Source organism: Tupaia chinensis, unplaced genomic scaffold (assembly GCF_000334495.1).
Source record: "Tupaia chinensis unplaced genomic scaffold, TupChi_1.0 Scaffold000648_1, whole genome shotgun sequence".
NCBI classification, from domain to species: domain Eukaryota; kingdom Metazoa; phylum Chordata; class Mammalia; order Scandentia; family Tupaiidae; genus Tupaia; species Tupaia belangeri.
The window spans coordinates 6,007-12,880 of NW_006160169.1; the positions used below are offsets into that span (position 1 = coordinate 6,007).

At 38.5% G+C, this 6,874-nt stretch overlaps 2 pseudogenes; both read left to right on the forward strand.

Moving 5' to 3' along the window:
• The first annotated feature begins 294 nt into the window (after positions 1 to 294).
• Positions 295 to 1,463, forward strand: LOC102495523 (28S ribosomal protein S31, mitochondrial pseudogene; annotated as a pseudogene).
• Positions 1,464 to 5,590: 4,127 nt separating this feature from the next.
• Positions 5,591 to 6,617, forward strand: LOC102495925 (28S ribosomal protein S31, mitochondrial pseudogene; annotated as a pseudogene).
• Positions 6,618 to 6,874: the final 257 nt, after the last annotated feature.

Sequence of the window (6,874 nt, forward strand, 5' to 3'; positions counted from 1 at the left end):
GACTTACAATTTTAAATACAATACCAAGTCTTGGGATGGAATTTCTGAGGCTGATAGAGGAAGACAAAAAACTAAAGAGGGAGAAAAATTCTTAAATTTGATTTGGTAAATTAAAATTTTATGAAGAAAATTAAAAGTACAAAGGAAAGCCCAATAATCACTGTTCGCTTGGTAGATAAGTTTACTTAGAAAAAAATAGCACTGGCAGGGCAATCTCAATATGAACTTACACCAAGTATATTTAAATTCCTTAAAGAAATAAAGGACTTTTTTTATTCAAGGTGTTTCTTAGCAATGTTGCCTAGAGTCTCAGCATTTCTACCTCTTTGCCCACTTTCCCACCACCCCTTGCCTTCTGGAAGTCTGGAGGCAATGGTGACTATGGTTGTGCTACTGGCTGCTCCACAAACAACAGTAAGGACAAAAAATAATTTCCAAAGGTATTTTGGTAACAACAGGTTTATCTACAGCAAGAAAGATAAGCAGTCTGTTCCAACTGATGAGATTTCCAAAAAGACTTCTGAGAACCAAGACAATGTCAGAAAACACAAAGAAAGACTTGTTAGATATTATTGAGAGCATGAAATTTGAATTAAGTACTATAAATGTACAAACAAGAAAGCCACCTAACAGAAGACCACTTACAAATTAGGAGGTTACAATTGGCAGGTTTAAGAAAACTACAGAAGATACAACAAAGAAGAGAAAGAAGCGGCTCAGTCCTGAGTTGGTGGCAGCTCCATCTGCTGTTGCAGAATCCCTCCCTTTCAACAAGCAGAGGACCAAATCAGAACTGCTCAGGCAACTCCGGCAGCATGAAAAAGATGTGAGGGCATAGGTAGACTAAAAGAGACCTAAAATTAGTGTCAGGAACATAATATCAGATATGAAAGTTGCCAGATCTGTTACAGCTAGAGGTAGTACAAGACCAGAGCATCAGATTCAGTTTGATGAAGGATTGGACAGTGACCTTGGCCAGGAGAGGATGGCTGATCTTAGAAAACGTCTTAGAAAAAATATATTCTAAGGGAAGAAAGAGACTTAATATTTTTGACACTAAGGCAGTTACTGAAGACGCTCCTGAACCAGAGACATCGTCTTCACTTTGGGATGTGGAATTTGCTAAGCAGGTTGCCAGAGTCAATGAACAGCTTATTCAAAATAGGTTTGAAGAGATGATCCAGTGGACAAAAGAAGGGAAGCTATGGGAGTTCCCAAATACCAAGGAAGTAGGTTTTCATGATGATCGTTCAGAATTTCATGAACGTGTATTTCTTTATAAATACCTAGAGGATTTTCCAAAACAAGGACCAATTCGTCACTTCATGGAGCTGGTGGTTTGTGGCCTTTCCAAAAAGCCATATCTAAGTGTTAAAGAGAAGGTTGAACACATAGAGTGGCTTAGGAATTATTTTAATGAAAAAAAGGACATTCTAAAGAAAAGAGACATACAATTCAATTGAAGACCATGGAAATTTTTATATCAAATTGCTGGCAATGAAAATAAAATAATTTTGCTAGCTTTCCTATAAATAAAAAAGAAATAAAAAATAATATTGTACAAATAGAATGAAATACGTTGAAATAAACAAAACAAAACAGGCAGGCCAGCAGGTGACTTAAAAGTGAAAGCACTGGAACCTACATATTCAACTCGGGTTGGAGTTCCAGACCCAGTAGCCTGAAAATCATGCTGAGTGCATGTGCGAAGATGCCTAAAATCTCAAGAGGAAAATGGCAGAGAAAAGACTGCAGTGTAGCCATCACCACCAAGGATTGATTTCTCATTTTCCCTCTCTTTCTCTGTCTCTGTCTCTCTCTATTGAGCACATACAAAAAATCCAATGTAAATTAAAAAGAAATTAATATGATACATAAAAATAAAATTTCATGAAAATAAGACACACTAACTGAAATAAAATTTTTCCATTATATGCAGAGGAAAAATACTAGGAGCAGGGATGAACAAAGTAATCAGAGAATAGGCTAATTGGAAAGTAGTACTAAGAAAATTGCCAACAAAACAGAAGAGAGTGAGAAAGGAAAAGTGCAAAAGTAACTTTAAAAATGGATGCTATTGGAGCTAGCAGGTGGTGTGGCGGTTAAGGTGCTGGGCTCTCACATGTTGACTGTGGCTCAAGTCCTGGACATGGTAGCTTAAAAATCATGCTGGACACTTGTGTGTGTGTGTGTGTGTGTGTGTGTGTGTGTGTGTGCATGCATAAAGTCCCAGGAGGAGAATAAAGGAGAAGAGATTATGACATAGCATTCTCCCCTGGGAGGTGATTTCTCCCTTTCCCTCTCACTATCTTGCTCTCTTTGGTGGGTGCATGTGCCCTAGAGCATAAACCAAAAGGAAAAAAAAAAGATATTTTGAGTGGTCACAACCACTAAACATTCCAAAAGGAAAACACACTGAATGAAAGAAACTATAAATGTGGAAACATAGTGAGGGATAAAATTCCAAACTAGAGGCAGGTTTTTGCTTTCTTCTCACTTTTAAAATGCCCAGTGCATCCTAAGTAAATAATGATAATAAAATAATCTGTTGTTAAGTGTTCTGTGGTCAGTATGAAGACCAAAGGGGATTTTATTTTCTCACAGTAACCACATAAATTATGTTACCTACCAAATGACAAAGAATAATAAAGAAAAACAAAGTTGGCATTGGATTCAGTTTGGGAAGTTTCCAGAAGCATTTGATAACCAATGTACTGTAGCAGAAGACAGGCATATGAATATCTTGTTTGAAAGGGCTGTTGTAATCTCTCTTGCATTCCTTCTGTTCTCTTCCCTTAATCTTCCTGAAGTGAAGCAAGGGGAGATCAGACTTAACATTTTTATGCTACTTAATTCTACTAAACTCTTCTCCCCTGCTGTCCTTGCCAGTATACTGCCCTCAACTACCACTGACTTAATGACACTGATCCTGTCACATCAATTTTGACTTTATAGACCTAGGATCCTGAAATAGGTACTCTATTACAGACAAACGTTTTAACCCTGGATCCACTCATCTATTTTCCTGGACATCATTTCTTCTCTACTTATGCATGCAGGGAAGCTATAGCAGTGGTGCCTGAACCTCAAAAATGCTGGCCATTGTGCAGGTAGAAGTCATTGCTGCTTCATCAAGTGGGGTGGCATGGGTGGCTGGGGAAATGTGGTACCATGGCACTGCCTAGGGAGCAAAGATCTCCAGGTGGGACTGAAGATGAAGCCCAAGTAGCCCATGCCCACTTCCAGAGCCATGGAAGCAGCAATGGTCACTGAATGTCCCTTTATCAGGTACTCAACTCATGGCCCTCCAGAAGTGCCATGACCAAGCTTCTCCTGCCACACCATCCACTGGTGGTGTGTCCCTTCCTACAGAGAACTGTCACTGGCACTGTACTGGGCTGTAAGAAGGTACCAAGGGAGGGCAGAAGTCTGTGGGGTAGGGCTGAGTAACAAACCACTGCTAATTTTTCAGTTAATTAATAATTGCTCTAAAAATATACCCCATCATTTTTTTTCTCCAAGGTTTTTGTCATAGGGCACATGCACCCACTGGAGAGAGACAGAGACAATGAAAAGGAACATGATAAATCACCCCACAGGGAAGATGGCCATACTGAAATCCCTTCTCCATTCTCCTTTTTGGAACTTGGGCACACACCACATGTGTTGGTATGCTTCTCAAGCCACTAGGTCTGAGACTTGAACCAGGGTCAATTATATGGGAGTCCATCACCTTTACCACTATGCTATCTGCTGACCCATAGCCAATCAATTTTAAGAAAAACATTTTCCTAACTTGATCATCTAAAACATGTCTAATCTCAATAGAGATGTACTTTAAGTATAAAATATGCAATGGGTTTAAAAGATTTTGTATAAAAATATTAGTGTATAGCACTTCTATAATCTTTATACTGAATATGTGTTGTGATGAAAGTACTTAGTTTGAATAAAACAGTAACATTTTTCCAAATGTCAGGGTTCTTATGGTGTCGGACTCAGTCATTACAAGGTGTACCCACCACACACACAAATGAGAGTATGACCAAGGCAGGAGTTCTATGTCTTGTGACTTTCAGATATCCTTATGGCCCCCCTCACTCCTTTGCTGCTTCTGACTTAGGGTGAGGTTGCAGTCATGTCCCTCCCTGCCCCCTGAACATATGTTAAAAACCTGCTCTTGGTAACTGGGACTGTAGAAATACAGTCATTCCAGACCTAATTAACATGAGGTCACTGAGGTGATATGGAACCCAATATGATTAGTGTCTTTATAAAAATGGAAAAATGCTTCGTGACCAACCAGAATTTGGAGTGAGATAGCTGCAAACCAAAAATGGCTAAAGATTCAATACCAAAACCAGAAACTGTCAAGAGAAAAGGACAGAGTCTCTGCAGTTGCAGAGGATGCCCGGCCCTGCTGAAGCCTCAACTTCACACTTGTACTCTCCAGAACTGTGGAATAAAAGGTTTCTGTTTTTAAAGCCATGTAATTGGTGGTACTTCCTTACAGTGAACCTAGGAAAAGCTACAAGTGACAGATCCCTTCCAATTAGAAGTGGCTTTCAGAAAAAAATGCTTCTTATGGGCAGATTTCCTTGCCACACACAGTTGAAGAAGACATTGAAATATTTGAGAGATCAGAGATACTGTTATAAGGAATTGACAATTTTGTTGGAGATTATGGGGATTAAAAGACCTAATGTGGGAGAAAGGACTTTTAAAAGATGTTGGGGTCAGACATATCTGGTACTTTTCCAGTAATCTCTTAAGAAAAATAGATCCTGAGATTAGCAAATGGTGTAATGGTTAGATTACTGGACTACCATGTAGTCAACCATGGTTCAAGTCCCAGACTTGGTGGTTTAAAACTCACACCAGTCACATGTGCATGTGTGCTCATAATCTCAAGAGGAGAATGGAAGAGAAAGGATTGCAACATGGCTATTCCCAGGAGGGGGTGTTCTTTCTTTCTGTCTCTCTGTCTCTTTCTGTCTCTCTGCAAGTGCACATTACCTATAGCAAAAAATCTCTCTAATCCAAAAGAAAAATAGGTCCTCATACAGTTCAAGATAAACTAAAGAAAACTGTTAAGTACTGAATTTTTTTCTTCTCATTTACTACAAGGATATAGATAAGTGTAGAAGAGGAGTCAGGGTTTCTGACATCAATATGGGGCTGGAGAGAAATGCAGAGCAATGCAACTGATTTGAAAAGTAACACTTGGACCGTGAAATGAGAAATCCAGGTCTTAAGTAACTCTGAATATAATTTACAGTTTTAAATACAATACCAAGTATTGGGATGGAATTTCCAAGGCTGATAGAGAAAGACAAAAAGCTAAAGAGGTAGAAAAATCCTTAAATTTACTTTGGTAAATTAAAATTTTTTGAAGAAAATTAAAAGTACAAAGGAAAGCCCAATAATCACCACTAAGTACAAAGAAAAGTCCAATAATCACCGCTTGATAGATAAGTTTACTTAGAAAAAAATAGCACTAGCAGGGCAATCTCAATATGAACTTACACTATGTATATTTAAATTCCTTAAAGAAATAAAGGACATTTTTAATTCAGGGTGTTTTTTGGTCATGTTACCTACAGTCTCAGCATTCCTACCTCTTTGCCCATTTTCCCACCACCCTTTGCCTTCTGGAAGCCTGGTGGCAATGGTAGCTATGGTCGTGCTACTGGCTGCTCTGCGAAGAACAGTCAGGATAAAAAATAATATACAAAGATATTTTGGTACCAACAGTGTTATCTATAGCAAGAAAGATGAGAAGTCTGAAGTCTTTTTGGAAATCTCATTGGTTAGAACAGAGAACCAAAACAATGTCAAAGAAAATACAAAAAAAAAGTACAACAAAGAAGAGAAAGGAGCAGCTCAGTCCTGAGTTGGTGGCAACTCCATCTGCTGTTGCAGAATCCCTACCTTTCAACAAGCAGAGGACCAAATCAGAACTGCTTTAGCAGCATGAGAAAGACGTGGGGGCATAGATAGATGGAAAGAGATCTAAAATTATTGTCAGGAACATAAAATCAGATATGAAAGTTGCCAGATCTGTCACAGCTAGAGTTAGTACAAGACCAGAGCATCAGATTCAGTTTGATGAAGGATTGGACAGTGACCTAGGCCAGGAGAGGATGGCTGATCTTAGAAAATGTCTTAGGAGAAATATATTCTAGGGGAAGAGACTTAATATTTTTGACACTAAGGCAGTTACTGAAGAAGCACCTGAACCAGAGACATCACCTTCACTTTGGGATGTGGAATTTGCTAAGCAGGTGGCCAGAGTCAATGAACAGCTTATTCTGAATGGGTTTGAAGAGATGATCCAGTGGACAAAAGAAGGGAAGCTGTGGGAGTTCCCAATTACCAATGAAGCAGGTTTTGGTGATGATCGTTCAGAATTTCATGAACATGTATTTCTTTATAAATACCTAGAGGATTTTCCAAAACAAGAACCAATTTGTCCCTTCATGGAGCTTGTGGTTTGTGGCCATTCCTAAAAGCCATATCTAAGTGTTAAACAGAAGTTCAAGCACATAGAGTGGTTTAGGAATTATTTTAATAAAAAAAAGGACATTCTAAAGAAAAGAGACAAGCAGTTCAATTGAAGACCATGGAAATTTTTATACCAAATTGCTGCAATGAAAATAAAATAATTTTGCTAGTTTTCATATAAATAAAAAATAAATAGAGAAAATAATATTATACAAATAGAATGAAATACGGTGAAATAAACAAACAAACAAACAAACAAAACAAGGCAGGCCAGCAGGTGACTTAAAAGTGAAAGCACTGGAACCTACATAGGTAGCTCAGGTTGGAGTCCCAGACCCAGTGGCTTGAAAATCATGCTGGGTGTGTGTGT